The sequence below is a fragment of the Lissotriton helveticus genome, chromosome 11 (assembly GCF_964261635.1).
Source record: "Lissotriton helveticus chromosome 11, aLisHel1.1, whole genome shotgun sequence".
Classification (NCBI taxonomy): Eukaryota; Metazoa; Chordata; class Amphibia; order Caudata; family Salamandridae; genus Lissotriton; species Lissotriton helveticus.
In genome coordinates, this window is record NC_136072.1 from 39,208,609 (window position 1) to 39,225,693 (window position 17,085).

Sequence of the window (17,085 nt, forward strand, 5' to 3'; positions counted from 1 at the left end):
CAATCCCAGTTCCTTACCCTCTGCTAAAAACTTTCTACTGCTTTTCATGTTGGTATCTAAACCAAATGCACCGTTGAAGCTGGTGCAAGATAGACATTGCACTCAGGGTCGTAATGTTTAGAACCGAGAGCATACAGATCATAGGGCGTTGGTGGTATAGTGGTGAGCATAGCTGCCTTCCAAGCAGTTGACCCGGGTTCGATTCCCGGCCAACGCAGTACAAATACTTATATATTCTGCAAGCTGGATATATTTTAATGCAATATGTCACAAAATGGAAATATCATGAACAGATTAATCAGCCAGATATAAAAAAATAAACAAATACGTAGGCAAACATCTCGATCGCCCCTTCTGCTATATTCATTGCCCTAATATATGATAAGTTCCATAAAGCAGAGTCACCACTCACATGTGCTGGTAATAAATATGTTACAGTGGGCAGACAATGAAAGGGCTGAGGCCCGACCAGACATTATAACTCCAGCATCTCTATGTTAAAAAGCATTTCTAGGCAATATCTAGCCTCTGAAAAAAATATGCAAGATCCACCGATAAATCTGGCAAAAGTCACTAACATTTTGGGCATACTTGTGCTCTCACCTGAATGTAGCGCCACCTTGTAGCCATCGGAGGTAACTGCAGCTCACAAAATGTTTCATAAGAGGGCAAGTTGAGAGGAATCCAAGAGGCAGATGTCCATAGAAAGAGCCTCTGACTACAGCAGGAAGGTTGGATGCTTCAAATTTGCATAGTTTCCTGTCCAACGTCCTCTCACGTCCCGAACGCCCACGTCACTCCACTGAATGCTCCTCATCTGCATAAAGAGATCACTTTCACAGAGGAGCAGAGTGGCGCAGCGGAAGCGTGCTGGGCCCATAACCCAGAGGTCGATGGATCGAAACCATCCTCTGCTAAATTTGCTTTATTTTCCTTCCAAGGACCAAGCTGTCATTTCCACGCTGCCAGAAAGGAAAAGCGCAAGCTTGCGCCAGCTATGTGAGAAAAGACTTCTCAACTATCTGTGTCTGCTGAAATACAAGAGAGGGATCGTCAAAGGATCCACCCTTTACTTTGAAAGTAAAGAGACACAATAATAAGCATAAATGACAGAGGGCGTTGGTGGTATAGTGGTGAGCATAGCTGCCTTCCAAGCAGTTGACCCGGGTTCGATTCCCGGCCAACGCAGTGCAAATACTTATGTATTCTGCAAGCAGGATATATTTTAGTTCAACATGTCACAAAATGGAAATATCATGAACAGATTAATCAGCCATATATATAGAAATTAAAAAATACGTAGGCAAACATCTCAATCGCCCCTTCTGCTATATTCATTGTCCTAATATATGATAAGTTTCATAAAGCAGAGTCGCCATTCACATGTGCTGGTAATAAATATGTTATATTGGGCAGGCAATGAAAGGGCTGAGGCCCGACCAGACATTATACCTCCAGCATCTCTATGTTAAAAAGCATTTCTAGGCAATTTCTAGCCTCTGAAAAAAATATGCAAGACCCACCGATAAATCTGGCCAAAGTCCGTAACATTTTTGCATACTTGTGCTCTGACCTGAATGTAGCGCCACCTCGTAGCTGTCGAAGGTAACTGCAGCTCACAAAATGTTTTATCAGAAGGCAAGTTGAGAGGAATCCAAGAGGCAGATGTCCATGGAAAGAGCCTCTCACTGCAGCAGGAAGGTTGGATGCTTGAAATTTGCATAGTTTCCTGTCCAACGTCCCGAACGCTCCCAAACGCTCAAAAGCCTCACACCGGGCAAGCCCTCACCGGGTAGATCTCTGGCTCCCAGGTAAAGCCAAATCCTGAGCATGTTAGCGCTAGTATCACAGAGAGAGATATAGAGGGTTCAAGAGCTGCTGTCTTGATAAATGTTTGAAACGGCTAGTGCCTGAGAGTGTCTGGCTTTCAGTTATGACTGATTGTTAGAGGGGAAGATTAAGTTTTTCTGCACCCAGCATGCCTTGCGATATACTTAGGCAAATGAGGTGAGAGCCCGACCAATCCCACTCTACTCTGCTGAATGCTCCTTATTTGCATAAAGAGAACACTTTCACAACGGAGCAGAGTGGCGCAGCGGAAGCGTGCTGGGCCCATAACCCAGAGGTCGATGGATCGAAACCATCCTCTGCTAATTTTGCTTGATTTTTCTTCCAAGGACCAAGCTGTCATTCCCAGGCTGCCAGCAAGTAAAAGCGCAAGCTTTTGCCAGCTATGTGAGAAAAGACTTCTCAACTATCTGTGTCTGCTGAAATACAAGAGAGGGATCGTAAAAGGATCCACCCTGTACTTTGAAAGTAAAGACACACAATAATAAGCATAAATGACTGGTGGGACCTTCAAACACTTTTCTGGGCATGCTTTGAATTTCATTCTTCCCTTTTAGTTGTGCTATTATCTATCTCCTGGGCATTTCCTGGAATGTTCTCTCTTTCTCTTCCCTGCTTTGCTTCCCATGCTGCATCTATATGTTCATATCTATTATTTGTACTACTGCTTTCCATTCTTCTCTTCCGCACAGCTTTGACCTTGGTTTCAATCCCAGTTCCTTACCCTCTGCTAAAAACTTTCTACTGCTTTTCATGTTGGTATCTAAACCAAATGCACCGTTGAAGCTGGTGCAAGATAGACATTGCACTCAGGGTCGTAATGTTTAGAACCGAGAGCATACAGATCATAGGGCGTTGGTGGTATAGTGGTGAGCATAGCTGCCTTCCAAGCAGTTGACCCGGGTTCGATTCCCGGCCAACGCAGTACAAATACTTATATATTCTGCAAGCTGGATATATTTTAATGCAATATGTCACAAAATGGAAATATCATGAACAGATTAATCAGCCAGATATAAAAAAATAAACAAATACGTAGGCAAACATCTCGATCGCCCCTTCTGCTATATTCATTGCCCTAATATATGATAAGTTCCATAAAGCAGAGTCACCACTCACATGTGCTGGTAATAAATATGTTACAGTGGGCAGACAATGAAAGGGCTGAGGCCCGACCAGACATTATAACTCCAGCATCTCTATGTTAAAAAGCATTTCTAGGCAATATCTAGCCTCTGAAAAAAATATGCAAGATCCACCGATAAATCTGGCAAAAGTCACTAACATTTTGGGCATACTTGTGCTCTCACCTGAATGTAGCGCCACCTTGTAGCCATCGGAGGTAACTGCAGCTCACAAAATGTTTCATAAGAGGGCAAGTTGAGAGGAATCCAAGAGGCAGATGTCCATAGAAAGAGCCTCTGACTACAGCAGGAAGGTTGGATGCTTCAAATTTGCATAGTTTCCTGTCCAACGTCCTCTCACGTCCCGAACGCCCACGTCACTCCACTGAATGCTCCTCATCTGCATAAAGAGAACACTTTCACAGAGGAGCAGAGTGGCGCAGCGGAAGCGTGCTGGGCCCATAACCCAGAGGTCGATGGATCGAAACCATCCTCTGCTAAATTTGCTTTATTTTCCTTCCAAGGACCAAGCTGTCATTTCCACGCTGCCAGAAAGGAAAAGCGCAAGCTTGCGCCAGCTATGTGAGAAAAGACTTCTCAACTATCTGTGTCTGCTGAAATACAAGAGAGGGATCGTCAAAGGATCCACCCTTTACTTTGAAAGTAAAGAGACACAATAATAAGCATAAATGACAGAGGGCGTTGGTGGTATAGTGGTGAGCATAGCTGCCTTCCATGCAGTTGACCCGGGTTCGATTCCCGGCCAACGCAGTGCAAATACTTATGTATTCTGCAAGCAGGATATATTTTAGTTCAACATGTCACAAAATGGAAATATCATGAACAGATTAATCAGCCATATATATAGAAATTAAAAAATACGTAGGCAAACATCTCAATCGCCCCTTCTGCTATATTCATTGTCCTAATATATGATAAGTTTCATAAAGCAGAGTCGCCATTCACATGTGCTGGTAATAAATATGTTATTTTGGGCAGGCAATGAAAGGGCTGAGGCCCGACCAGACATTATACCTCCAGCATCTCTATGTTAAAAAGCATTTCTAGGCAATTTCTAGCCTCTGAAAAAAATATGCAAGACCCACCGATAAATCTGGCCAAAGTCCGTAACATTTTTGCATACTTGTGCTCTGACCTGAATGTAGCGCCACCTCGTAGCTGTCGAAGGTAACTGCAGCTCACAAAATGTTTTATCAGAAGGCAAGTTGAGAGGAATCCAAGAGGCAGATGTCCATGGAAAGAGCCTCTCACTGCAGCAGGAAGGTTGGATGCTTGAAATTTGCATAGTTTCCTGTCCAACGTCCACTCACGTCCCGAACGCTCCCAAACGCTCCCAAACGCTCAAAAGCCTCGCCCTCACCGGGTAGATCTCTGGCTCCCAGGTAAAGCCAAATCCTGAGCATGTTAGCGCTAGTATCACAGAGAGAGATATAGAGGGTTCAAGAGCTGCTGTCTTGATAAATGTTTGAAACGGCTAGTGCCTGAGAGTGTCTGGCTTTCAGTTATGACTGATTGTGAGAGGGGAAGATTAAGTTTTTCTGCACCCAGCATGCCTTGCGATATACTTAGGCAAATGAGGTGAGAGCCCGACCAATCCCACTCTACTCTGCTGAATGCTCCTTATTTGCATAAAGAGAACACTTTCACAATGGAGCAGAGTGGCGCAGCGGAAGCGTGCTGGGCCCATAACCCAGAGGTCGATGGATCGAAACCATCCTCTGCTAATTTTGCTTGATTTTTCTTCCAAGGACCAAGCTGTCATTCCCAGGCTGCCAGCAAGTAAAAGCGCAAGCTTTTGCCAGCTATGTGAGAAAAGACTTCTCAACTATCTGTGTCTGCTGAAATACAAGAGAGGGATCGTAAAAGGATCCACCCTGTACTTTGAAAGTAAAGACACACAATAATAAGCATAAATGACTGGTGGGACCTTCAAACACTTTTCTGGGCATGCTTTGAATTTCATTCTTCCCTTTTAGTTGTGCTATTATCTATCTCCTGGGCATTTCCTGGAATGTTCTCTCTTTCTCTTCCCTGCTTTGCTTCCCATGCTGCATCTATATGTTCATATCTATTATTTGTACTACTGCTTTCCATTCTTCTCTTCCGCACAGCTTTGACCTTGGTTTCAATCCCAGTTCCTTACCCTCTGCTAAAAACTTTCTACTGCTTTTCATGTTGGTATCTAAACCAAATGCACCGTTGAAGCTGGTGCAAGATAGACATTGCACTCAGGGTCGTAATGTTTAGAACCGAGAGCATACAGATCATAGGGCGTTGGTGGTATAGTGGTGAGCATAGCTGCCTTCCAAGCAGTTGACCCGGGTTCGATTCCCGGCCAACGCAGTACAAATACTTATATATTCTGCAAGCTGGATATATTTTAATGCAATATGTCACAAAATGGAAATATCATGAACAGATTAATCAGCCAGATATAAAAAAATAAACAAATACGTAGGCAAACATCTCGATCGCCCCTTCTGCTATATTCATTGCCCTAATATATGATAAGTTCCATAAAGCAGAGTCACCACTCACATGTGCTGGTAATAAATATGTTACAGTGGGCAGACAATGAAAGGGCTGAGGCCCGACCAGACATTATAACTCCAGCATCTCTATGTTAAAAAGCATTTCTAGGCAATATCTAGCCTCTGAAAAAAATATGCAAGATCCACCGATAAATCTGGCAAAAGTCACTAACATTTTGGGCATACTTGTGATCTCACCTGAATGTAGCGCCACCTTGTAGCCATCGGAGGTAACTGCAGCTCACAAAATGTTTCATAAGAGGGCAAGTTGAGAGGAATCCAAGAGGCAGATGTCCATAGAAAGAGCCTCTGACTACAGCAGGAAGGTTGGATGCTTCAAATTTGCATAGTTTCCTGTCCAACGTCCTCTCACGTCCCGAACGCCCACGTCACTCCACTGAATGCTCCTCATCTGCATAAAGAGAACACTTTCACAGAGGAGCAGAGTGGCGCAGCGGAAGCGTGCTGGGCCCATAACCCAGAGGTCGATGGATCGAAACCATCCTCTGCTAAATTTGCTTTATTTTCCTTCCAAGGACCAAGCTGTCATTTCCACGCTGCCAGAAAGGAAAAGCACAAGCTTGCGCCAGCTATGTGAGAAAAGACTTCTCAACTATCTGTGTCTGCTGAAATACAAGAGAGGGATCGTCAAAGGATCCACCCTTTACTTTGAAAGTAAAGAGACACAATAATAAGCATAAATGACAGAGGGCGTTGGTGGTATAGTGGTGAGCATAGCTGCCTTCCATGCAGTTGACCCGGGTTCGATTCCCAGCCAACGCAGTGCAAATACTTATGTATTCTGCAAGCAGGATATATTTTAGTTCAACATGTCACAAAATGGAAATATCATGAACAGATTAATCAGCCATATATATAGAAATTAAAAAATACGTAGGCAAACATCTCAATCGCCCCTTCTGCTATATTCATTGTCCTAATATATGATAAGTTTCATAAAGCAGAGTCGCCATTCACATGTGCTGGTAATAAATATGTTATTTTGGGCAGGCAATGAAAGGGCTGAGGCCCGACCAGACATTATACCTCCAGCATCTCTATGTTAAAAAGCATTTCTAGGCAATTTCTAGCCTCTGAAAAAAATATGCAAGACCCACCGATAAATCTGGCCAAAGTCCGTAACATTTTTGCATACTTGTGCTCTGACCTGAATGTAGCGCCACCTCGTAGCTGTCGAAGGTAACTGCAGCTCACAAAATGTTTTATCAGAAGGCAAGTTGAGAGGAATCCAAGAGGCAGATGTCCATGGAAAGAGCCTCTCACAGCAGCAGGAAGGTTGGATGCTTGAAATTTGCATAGTTTCCTGTCCAACGTCCCGAACGCTCCCAAACGCTCAAAAGCCTCACACCGGGCAAGCCCTCACCGGGTAGATCTCTGGCTCCCAGGTAAAGCCAAATCCTGAGCATGTTAGCGCTAGTATCACAGAGAGAGATGTAGAGGGTTCAAGAGCTGCTGTCTTGATAAATGTTTGAAACGGCTAGTGCCTGAGAGTGTCTGGCTTTCAGTTATGACTGATTGTGAGAGGGGAAGATTAAGTTTTTCTGCACCCAGCATGCCTTGCGATATACTTAGGCAAATGAGGTGAGAGCCCGACCAATCCCACTCTACTCTGCTGAATGCTCCTTATTTGCATAAAGAGAACACTTTCACAACGGAGCAGAGTGGCGCAGCGGAAGCGTGCTGGGCCCATAACCCAGAGGTCGATGGATCGAAACCATCCTCTGCTAATTTTGCTTGATTTTTCTTCCAAGGACCAAGCTGTCATTCCCAGGCTGCCAGCAAGTAAAAGCGCAAGCTTTTGCCAGCTATGTGAGAAAAGACTTCTCAACTATCTGTGTCTGCTGAAATACAAGAGAGGGATCGTAAAAGGATCCACCCTGTACTTTGAAAGTAAAGACACACAATAATAAGCATAAATGACTGGTGGGACCTTCAAACACTTTTCTGGGCATGCTTTGAATTTCATTCTTCCCTTTTAGTTGTGCTATTATCTATCTCCTGGGCATTTCCTGGAATGTTCTCTCTTTCTCTTCCCTGCTTTGCTTCCCATGCTGCATCTATATGTTCATATCTATTATTTGTACTACTGCTTTCCATTCTTCTCTTCCGCACAGCTTTGACCTTGGTTACAATCCCAGTTCCTTACCCTCTGCTAAAAACTTTCTACTGCTTTTCATGTTGGTATCTAAACCAAATGCACCGTTGAAGCTGGTGCAAGATAGACATTGCACTCAGGGTCGTAATGTTTAGAACCGAGAGCATACAGATCATAGGGCGTTGGTGGTATAGTGGTGAGCATAGCTGCCTTCCAAGCAGTTGACCCGGGTTCGACTCCCGGCCAACGCAGTACAAATACTTATATATTCTGCAAGCTGGATATATTTTAATGCAATATGTCACAAAATGGAAATATCATGAACAGATTAATCAGCCAGATATAAAAAAATAAACAAATACGTAGGCAAACATCTCGATCGCCCCTTCTGCTATATTCATTGCCCTAATATATGATAAGTTCCATAAAGCAGAGTCACCACTCACATGTGCTGGTAATAAATATGTTACAGTGGGCAGACAATGAAAGGGCTGAGGCCCGACCAGACATTATAACTCCAGCATCTCTATGTTAAAAAGCATTTCTAGGCAATATCTAGCCTCTGAAAAAAATATGCAAGATCCACCGATAAATCTGGCAAAAGTCACTAACATTTTGGGCATACTTGTGCTCCCACCTGAATGTAGCGCCACCTTGTAGCCATCGGAGGTAACTGCAGCTCACAAAATGTTTCATAAGAGGGCAAGTTGAGAGGAATCCAAGAGGCAGATGTCCATAGAAAGAGCCTCTGACTACAGCAGGAAGGTTGGATGCTTCAAATTTGCATAGTTTCCTGTCCAACGTCCTCTCACGTCCCGAACGCCCACGTCACTCCACTGAATGCTCCTCATCTGCATAAAGAGAACACTTTCACAGAGGAGCAGAGTGGCGCAGCGGAAGCGTGCTGGGCCCATAACCCAGAGGTCGATGGATCGAAACCATCCTCTGCTAATTTTGCTTTATTTTCCTTCCAAGGACCAAGCTGTCATTTCCACGCTGCCAGAAAGGAAAAGCGCAAGCTTGCGCCAGCTATGTGAGAAAAGACTTCTCAACTATCTGTGTCTGCTGAAATACAAGAGAGGGATCGTCAAAGGATCCACCCTTTACTTTGAAAGTAAAGAGACACAATAATAAGCATAAATGACAGAGGGCGTTGGTGGTATAGTGGTGAGCATAGCTGCCTTCCAAGCAGTTGACCCGGGTTCGATTCCCGGCCAACGCAGTGCAAATACTTATGTATTCTGCAAGCAGGATATATTTTAGTTCAACATGTCACAAAATGGAAATATCATGAACAGATTAATCAGCCATATATATAGAAATTAAAAAATACGTAGGCAAACATCTCAATCGCCCCTTCTGCTATATTCATTGTCCTAATATATGATAAGTTTCATAAAGCAGAGTCGCCATTCACATGTGCTGGTAATAAATATGTTATTTTGGGCAGGCAATGAAAGGGCTGAGGCCCGACCAGACATTATACCTCCAGCATCTCTATGTTAAAAAGCATTTCTAGGCAATTTCTAGCCTCTGAAAAAAATATGCAAGACCCACCGATAAATCTGGCCAAAGTCCGTAACATTTTTGCATACTTGTGCTCTGACCTGAATGTAGCGCCACCTCGTAGCTGTCGAAGGTAACTGCAGCTCACAAAATGTTTTATCAGAAGGCAAGTTGAGAGGAATCCAAGAGGCAGATGTCCATGGAAAGAGCCTCTCACTGCAGCAGGAAGGTTGGATGCTTGAAATTTGCATAGTTTCCTGTCCAACGTCCACAACGCTCCCAAACGCTCAAAAGCCTCACACCGGGCAAGCCCTCACCGGGTAGATCTCTGGCTCCCAGGTAAAGCCAAATCCTGAGCATGTTAGCGCTAGTATCACAGAGAGAGATATAGAGGGTTCAAGAGCTGCTGTCTTGATAAATGTTTGAAACGGCTAGTGCCTGAGAGTGTCTGGCTTTCAGTTATGACTGATTGTGAGAGGGGAAGATTAAGTTTTTCTGCACCCAGCATGCCTTGCGATATACTTAGGCAAATGAGGTGAGAGCCCGACCAATCCCACTCTACTCTGCTGAATGCTCCTTATTTGCATAAAGAGAACACTTTCACAACGGAGCAGAGTGGCGCAGCGGAAGCGTGCTGGGCCCATAACCCAGAGGTCGATGGATCGAAACCATCCTCTGCTAATTTTGCTTGATTTTTCTTCCAAGGACCAAGCTGTCATTCCCAGGCTGCCAGCAAGTAAAAGCGCAAGCTTTTGCCAGCTATGTGAGAAAAGACTTCTCAACTATCTGTGTCTGCTGAAATACAAGAGAGGGATCGTAAAAGGATCCACCCTGTACTTTGAAAGTAAAGACACACAATAATAAGCATAAATGACTGGTGGGACCTTCAAACACTTTTCTGGGCATGCTTTGAATTTCATTCTTCCCTTTTAGTTGTGCTATTATCTATCTCCTGGGCATTTCCTGGAATGTTCTCTCTTTCTCTTCCCTGCTTTGCTTCCCATGCTGCATCTATATGTTCATATCTATTATTTGTACTACTGCTTTCCATTCTTCTCTTCCGCACAGCTTTGACCTTGGTTACAATCCCAGTTCCTTACCCTCTGCTAAAAACTTTCTACTGCTTTTCATGTTGGTATCTAAACCAAATGCACCGTTGAAGCTGGTGCAAGATAGACATTGCACTCAGGGTCGTAATGTTTAGAACCGAGAGCATACAGATCATAGGGCGTTGGTGGTATAGTGGTGAGCATAGCTGCCTTCCAAGCAGTTGACCCGGGTTCGACCCCCGGCCAACGCAGTACAAATACTTATATATTCTGCAAGCTGGATATATTTTAATGCAATATGTCACAAAATGGAAATATCATGAACAGATTAATCAGCCAGATATAAAAAAATAAACAAATACGTAGGCAAACATCTCGATCGCCCCTTCTGCTATATTCATTGCCCTAATATATGATAAGTTCCATAAAGCAGAGTCACCACTCACATGTGCTGGTAATAAATATGTTACAGTGGGCAGACAATGAAAGGGCTGAGGCCCGACCAGACATTATAACTCCAGCATCTCTATGTTAAAAAGCATTTCTAGGCAATATCTAGCCTCTGAAAAAAATATGCAAGATCCACCGATAAATCTGGCAAAAGTCACTAACATTTTGGGCATACTTGTGCTCCCACCTGAATGTAGCGCCACCTTGTAGCCATCGGAGGTAACTGCAGCTCACAAAATGTTTCATAAGAGGGCAAGTTGAGAGGAATCCAAGAGGCAGATGTCCATAGAAAGAGCCTCTGACTACAGCAGGAAGGTTGGATGCTTCAAATTTGCATAGTTTCCTGTCCAACGTCCTCTCACGTCCCGAACGCCCACGTCACTCCACTGAATGCTCCTCATCTGCATAAAGAGAACACTTTCACAGAGGAGCAGAGTGGCGCAGCGGAAGCGTGCTGGGCCCATAACCCAGAGGTCGATGGATCGAAACCATCCTCTGCTAATTTTGCTTTATTTTCCTTCCAAGGACCAAGCTGTCATTTCCACGCTGCCAGAAAGGAAAAGCGCAAGCTTGCGCCAGCTATGTGAGAAAAGACTTCTCAACTATCTGTGTCTGCTGAAATACAAGAGAGGGATCGTCAAAGGATCCACCCTTTACTTTGAAAGTAAAGAGACACAATAATAAGCATAAATGACAGAGGGCGTTGGTGGTATAGTGGTGAGCATAGCTGCCTTCCAAGCAGTTGACCCGGGTTCGATTCCCGGCCAACGCAGTGCAAATACTTATGTATTCTGCAAGCAGGATATATTTTAGTTCAACATGTCACAAAATGGAAATATCATGAACAGATTAATCAGCCATATATATAGAAATTAAAAAATACGTAGGCAAACATCTCAATCGCCCCTTCTGCTATATTCATTGTCCTAATATATGATAAGTTTCATAAAGCAGAGTCGCCATTCACATGTGCTGGTAATAAATATGTTATTTTGGGCAGGCAATGAAAGGGCTGAGGCCCGACCAGACATTATACCTCCAGCATCTCTATGTTAAAAAGCATTTCTAGGCAATTTCTAGCCTCTGAAAAAAATATGCAAGACCCACCGATAAATCTGGCCAAAGTCCGTAACATTTTTGCATACTTGTGCTCTGACCTGAATGTAGCGCCACCTCGTAGCTGTCGAAGGTAACTGCAGCTCACAAAATGTTTTATCAGAAGGCAAGTTGAGAGGAATCCAAGAGGCAGATGTCCATGGAAAGAGCCTCTCACTGCAGCAGGAAGGTTGGATGCTTGAAATTTGCATAGTTTCCTGTCCAACGTCCACAACGCTCCCAAACGCTCAAAAGCCTCACACCGGGCAAGCCCTCACCGGGTAGATCTCTGGCTCCCAGGTAAAGCCAAATCCTGAGCATGTTAGCGCTAGTATCACAGAGAGAGATATAGAGGGTTCAAGAGCTGCTGTCTTGATAAATGTTTGAAACGGCTAGTGCCTGAGAGTGTCTGGCTTTCAGTTATGACTGATTGTGAGAGGGGAAGATTAAGTTTTTCTGCACCCAGCATGCCTTGCGATATACTTAGGCAAATGAGGTGAGAGCCCGACCAATCCCACTCTACTCTGCTGAATGCTCCTTATTTGCATAAAGAGAACACTTTCACAACGGAGCAGAGTGGCGCAGCGGAAGCGTGCTGGGCCCATAACCCAGAGGTCGATGGATCGAAACCATCCTCTGCTAATTTTGCTTGATTTTTCTTCCAAGGACCAAGCTGTCATTCCCAGGCTGCCAGCAAGTAAAAGCGCAAGCTTTTGCCAGCTATGTGAGAAAAGACTTCTCAACTATCTGTGTCTGCTGAAATACAAGAGAGGGATCGTAAAAGGATCCACCCTGTACTTTGAAAGTAAAGACACACAATAATAAGCATAAATGACTGGTGGGACCTTCAAACACTTTTCTGGGCATGCTTTGAATTTCATTCTTCCCTTTTAGTTGTGCTATTATCTATCTCCTGGGCATTTCCTGGAATGTTCTCTCTTTCTCTTCCCTGCTTTGCTTCCCATGCTGCATCTATATGTTCATATCTATTATTTGTACTACTGCTTTCCATTCTTCTCTTCCGCACAGCTTTGACCTTGGTTTCAATCCCAGTTCCTTACCCTCTGCTAAAAACTTTCTACTGCTTTTCATGTTGGTATCTAAACCAAATGCACCGTTGAAGCTGGTGCAAGATAGACATTGCACTCAGGATCGTAATGTTTAGAACCGAGAGCATACAGATCATAGGGCGTTGGTGGTATAGTGGTGAGCATAGCTGCCTTCCAAGCAGTTGACCCGGGTTCGATTCCCGGCCAACGCAGTACAAATACTTATATATTCTGCAAGCTGGATATATTTTAATGCAATATGTCACAAAATGGAAATATCATGAACAGATTAATCAGCCAGATATAAAAAAATAAACAAATACGTAGGCAAACATCTCGATCGCCCCTTCTGCTATATTCATTGCCCTAATATATGATAAGTTCCATAAAGCAGAGTCACCACTCACATGTGCTGGTAATAAATATGTTACAGTGGGCAGACAATGAAAGGGCTGAGGCCCGACCAGACATTATAACTCCAGCATCTCTATGTTAAAAAGCATTTCTAGGCAATATCTAGCCTCTGAAAAAAATATGCAAGATCCACCGATAAATCTGGCAAAAGTCACTAACATTTTGGGCATACTTGTGCTCTCACCTGAATGTAGCGCCACCTTGTAGCCATCGGAGGTAACTGCAGCTCACAAAATGTTTCATAAGAGGGCAAGTTGAGAGGAATCCAAGAGGCAGATGTCCATAGAAAGAGCCTCTGACTACAGCAGGAAGGTTGGATGCTTCAAATTTGCATAGTTTCCTGTCCAACGTCCTCTCACGTCCCGAACGCCCACGTCACTCCACTGAATGCTCCTCATCTGCATAAAGAGAACACTTTCACAGAGGAGCAGAGTGGTGCAGCGGAAGCGTGCTGGGCCCATAACCCAGAGGTCGATGGATCGAAACCATCCTCTGCTAAATTTGCTTTATTTTCCTTCCAAGGACCAAGCTGTCATTTCCACGCTGCCAGAAAGGAAAAGCGCAAGCTTGCGCCAGCTATGTGAGAAAAGACTTCTCAACTATCTGTGTCTGCTGAAATACAAGAGAGGGATCGTCAAAGGATCCACCCTTTACTTTGAAAGTAAAGAGACACAATAATAAGCATAAATGACAGAGGGCGTTAGTGGTATAGTGGTGAGCATAGCTGCCTTCCAAGCAGTTGACCCGGGTTCGATTCCCGGCCAACGCAGTGCAAATACTTATGTATTCTGCAAGCAGGATATATTTTAGTTCAACATGTCACAAAATGGAAATATCATGAACAGATTAATCAGCCATATATATAGAAATTAAAAAATACGTAGGCAAACATCTCAATCGCCCCTTCTGCTATATTCATTGTCCTAATATATGATAAGTTTCATAAAGCAGAGTCGCCATTCACATGTGCTGGTAATAAATATGTTATTTTGGGCAGGCAATGAAAGGGCTGAGGCCCGACCAGACATTATACCTCCAGCATCTCTATGTTAAAAAGCATTTCTAGGCAATTTCTAGCCTCTGAAAAAAATATGCAAGACCCACCGATAAATCTGGCCAAAGTCCGTAACATTTTTGCATACTTGTGCTCTGACCTGAATGTAGCGCCACCTCGTAGCTGTCGAAGGTAACTGCAGCTCACAAAATGTTTTATCAGAAGGCAAGTTGAGAGGAATCCAAGAGGCAGATGTCCATGGAAAGAGCCTCTCACTGCAGCAGGAAGGTTGGATGCTTGAAATTTGCATAGTTTCCTGTCCAACGTCCCGAACGCTCCCAAACGCTCAAAAGCCTCACACCGGGCAAGCCCTCACCGGGTAGATCTCTGGCTCCCAGGTAAAGCCAAATCCTGAGCATGTTAGCGCTAGTATCACAGAGAGAGATATAGAGGGTTCAAGAGCTGCTGTCTTGATAAATGTTTGAAACGGCTAGTGCCTGAGAGTGTCTGGCTTTCAGTTATGACTGATTGTGAGAGGGGAAGATTAAGTTTTTCTGCACCCAGCATGCCTTGCGATATACTTAGGCAAATGAGGTGAGAGCCCGACCAATCCCACTCTACTCTGCTGAATGCTCCTTATTTGCATAAAGAGAACACTTTCACAACGGAGCAGAGTGGCGCAGCGGAAGCGTGCTGGGCCCATAACCCAGAGGTCGATGGATCGAAACCATCCTCTGCTAATTTTGCTTGATTTTTCTTCCAAGGACCAAGCTGTCATTCCCAGGCTGCCAGCAAGTAAAAGCGCAAGCTTTTGCCAGCTATGTGAGAAAAGACTTCTCAACTATCTGTGTCTGCTGAAATACAAGAGAGGGATCGTAAAAGGATCCACCCTGTACTTTGAAAGTAAAGACACACAATAATAAGCATAAATGACTGGTGGGACCTTCAAACACTTTTCTGGGCATGCTTTGAATTTCATTCTTCCCTTTTAGTTGTGCTATTATCTATCTCCTGGGCATTTCCTGGAATGTTCTCTCTTTCTCTTCCCTGCTTTGCTTCCCATGCTGCATCTATATGTTCATATCTATTATTTGTACTACTGCTTTCCATTCTTCTCTTCCGCACAGCTTTGACCTTGGTTTCAATCCCAGTTCCTTACCCTCTGCTAAAAACTTTCTACTGCTTTTCATGTTGGTATCTAAACCAAATGCACCGTTGAAGCTGGTGCAAGATAGACATTGCACTCAGGATCGTAATGTTTAGAACCGAGAGCATACAGATCATAGGGCGTTGGTGGTATAGTGGTGAGCATAGCTGCCTTCCAAGCAGTTGACCCGGGTTCGATTCCCGGCCAACGCAGTACAAATACTTATATATTCTGCAAGCTGGATATATTTTAATGCAATATGTCACAAAATGGAAATATCATGAACAGATTAATCAGCCAGATATAAAAAAATAAACAAATACGTAGGCAAACATCTCGATCGCCCCTTCTGCTATATTCATTGCCCTAATATATGATAAGTTCCATAAAGCAGAGTCACCACTCACATGTGCTGGTAATAAATATGTTACAGTGGGCAGACAATGAAAGGGCTGAGGCCCGACCAGACATTATAACTCCAGCATCTCTATGTTAAAAAGCATTTCTAGGCAATATCTAGCCTCTGAAAAAAATATGCAAGATCCACCGATAAATCTGGCAAAAGTCACTAACATTTTGGGCATACGTGTGCTCTCACCTGAATGTAGCGCCACCTTGTAGCCATCGGAGGTAACTGCAGCTCACAAAATGTTTCATAAGAGGGCAAGTTGAGAGGAATCCAAGAGGCAGATGTCCATAGAAAGAGCCTCTGACTACAGCAGGAAGGTTGGATGCTTCAAATTTGCATAGTTTCCTGTCCAACGTCCTCTCACGTCCCGAACGCCCACGTCACTCCACTGAATGCTCCTCATCTGCATAAAGAGAACACTTTCACAGAGGAGCAGAGTGGCGCAGCGGAAGCGTGCTGGGCCCATAACCCAGAGGTCGATGGATCGAAACCATCCTCTGCTAAATTTGCTTTATTTTCCTTCCAAGGACCAAGCTGTCATTTCCACGCTGCCAGAAAGGAAAAGCGCAAGCTTGCGCCAGCTATGTGAGAAAAGACTTCTCAACTATCTGTGTCTGCTGAAATACAAGAGAGGGATCGTCAAAGGATCCACCCTTTACTTTGAAAGTAAAGAGACACAATAATAAGCATAAATGACAGAGGGCGTTAGTGGTATAGTGGTGAGCATAGCTGCCTTCCAAGCAGTTGACCCGGGTTCGATTCCCGGCCAACGCAGTGCAAATACTTATGTATTCTGCAAGCAGGATATATTTTAGTTCAACATGTCACAAAATGGAAATATCATGAACAGATTAATCAGCCATATATATAGAAATTAAAAAATACGTAGGCAAACATCTCAATCGCCCCTTCTGCTATATTCATTGTCCTAATATATGATAAGTTTCATAAAGCAGAGTCGCCATTCACATGTGCTGGTAATAAATATGTTATTTTGGGCAGGCAATGAAAGGGCTGAGGCCCGACCAGACATTATACCTCCAGCATCTCTATGTTAAAAAGCATTTCTAGGCAATTTCTAGCCTCTGAAAAAAATATGCAAGACCCACCGATAAATCTGGCCAAAGTCCGTAACATTTTTGCATACTTGTGCTCTGACCTGAATGTAGCGCCACCTCGTAGCTGTCGAAGGTAACTGCAGCTCACAAAATGTTTTATCAGAAGGCAAGTTGAGAGGAATCCAAGAGGCAGATGTCCATGGAAAGAGCCTCTCACAGCAGCAGGAAGGTTGGATGCTTGAAATTTGCATAGTTTCCTGTCCAACGTCCCGAA

At 43.9% G+C, this 17,085-nt stretch overlaps 14 non-coding genes across 14 annotated transcripts; all 14 read left to right on the plus strand.

Moving 5' to 3' along the window:
• Positions 1–145: 145 nt before the first annotated feature.
• Positions 146–217, plus strand: TRNAG-UCC (transfer RNA glycine (anticodon UCC)). Its single transcript has one exon. It is a non-coding gene; the product is annotated as a tRNA-Gly (tRNA).
• An 899-nt stretch (positions 218–1,116) lies between these two features.
• On the plus strand, positions 1,117–1,188 carry TRNAG-UCC (transfer RNA glycine (anticodon UCC)). The gene has a single exon. It is a non-coding gene; the product is annotated as a tRNA-Gly (tRNA).
• Positions 1,189–2,700: 1,512 nt separating this feature from the next.
• On the plus strand, positions 2,701–2,772 carry TRNAG-UCC (transfer RNA glycine (anticodon UCC)). The gene has a single exon. It is a non-coding gene; the product is annotated as a tRNA-Gly (tRNA).
• An 899-nt stretch (positions 2,773–3,671) lies between these two features.
• TRNAG-UCC (transfer RNA glycine (anticodon UCC)) lies at positions 3,672–3,743 on the plus strand. Its single transcript has one exon. It is a non-coding gene; the product is annotated as a tRNA-Gly (tRNA).
• A 1,521-nt stretch (positions 3,744–5,264) lies between these two features.
• Positions 5,265–5,336, plus strand: TRNAG-UCC (transfer RNA glycine (anticodon UCC)). Its single transcript has one exon. It is a non-coding gene; the product is annotated as a tRNA-Gly (tRNA).
• An 899-nt stretch (positions 5,337–6,235) lies between these two features.
• Positions 6,236–6,307, plus strand: TRNAG-UCC (transfer RNA glycine (anticodon UCC)). Its single transcript has one exon. It is a non-coding gene; the product is annotated as a tRNA-Gly (tRNA).
• A 1,512-nt stretch (positions 6,308–7,819) lies between these two features.
• On the plus strand, positions 7,820–7,891 carry TRNAG-UCC (transfer RNA glycine (anticodon UCC)). The gene has a single exon. It is a non-coding gene; the product is annotated as a tRNA-Gly (tRNA).
• An 899-nt stretch (positions 7,892–8,790) lies between these two features.
• TRNAG-UCC (transfer RNA glycine (anticodon UCC)) lies at positions 8,791–8,862 on the plus strand. The gene has a single exon. It is a non-coding gene; the product is annotated as a tRNA-Gly (tRNA).
• Positions 8,863–10,374: 1,512 nt separating this feature from the next.
• Positions 10,375–10,446, plus strand: TRNAG-UCC (transfer RNA glycine (anticodon UCC)). Its single transcript has one exon. It is a non-coding gene; the product is annotated as a tRNA-Gly (tRNA).
• An 899-nt stretch (positions 10,447–11,345) lies between these two features.
• On the plus strand, positions 11,346–11,417 carry TRNAG-UCC (transfer RNA glycine (anticodon UCC)). Its single transcript has one exon. It is a non-coding gene; the product is annotated as a tRNA-Gly (tRNA).
• Positions 11,418–12,929: 1,512 nt separating this feature from the next.
• Positions 12,930–13,001, plus strand: TRNAG-UCC (transfer RNA glycine (anticodon UCC)). Its single transcript has one exon. It is a non-coding gene; the product is annotated as a tRNA-Gly (tRNA).
• Positions 13,002–13,900: 899 nt separating this feature from the next.
• Positions 13,901–13,972, plus strand: TRNAG-UCC (transfer RNA glycine (anticodon UCC)). Its single transcript has one exon. It is a non-coding gene; the product is annotated as a tRNA-Gly (tRNA).
• Positions 13,973–15,484: 1,512 nt separating this feature from the next.
• Positions 15,485–15,556, plus strand: TRNAG-UCC (transfer RNA glycine (anticodon UCC)). Its single transcript has one exon. It is a non-coding gene; the product is annotated as a tRNA-Gly (tRNA).
• An 899-nt stretch (positions 15,557–16,455) lies between these two features.
• On the plus strand, positions 16,456–16,527 carry TRNAG-UCC (transfer RNA glycine (anticodon UCC)). Its single transcript has one exon. It is a non-coding gene; the product is annotated as a tRNA-Gly (tRNA).
• Positions 16,528–17,085: the final 558 nt, after the last annotated feature.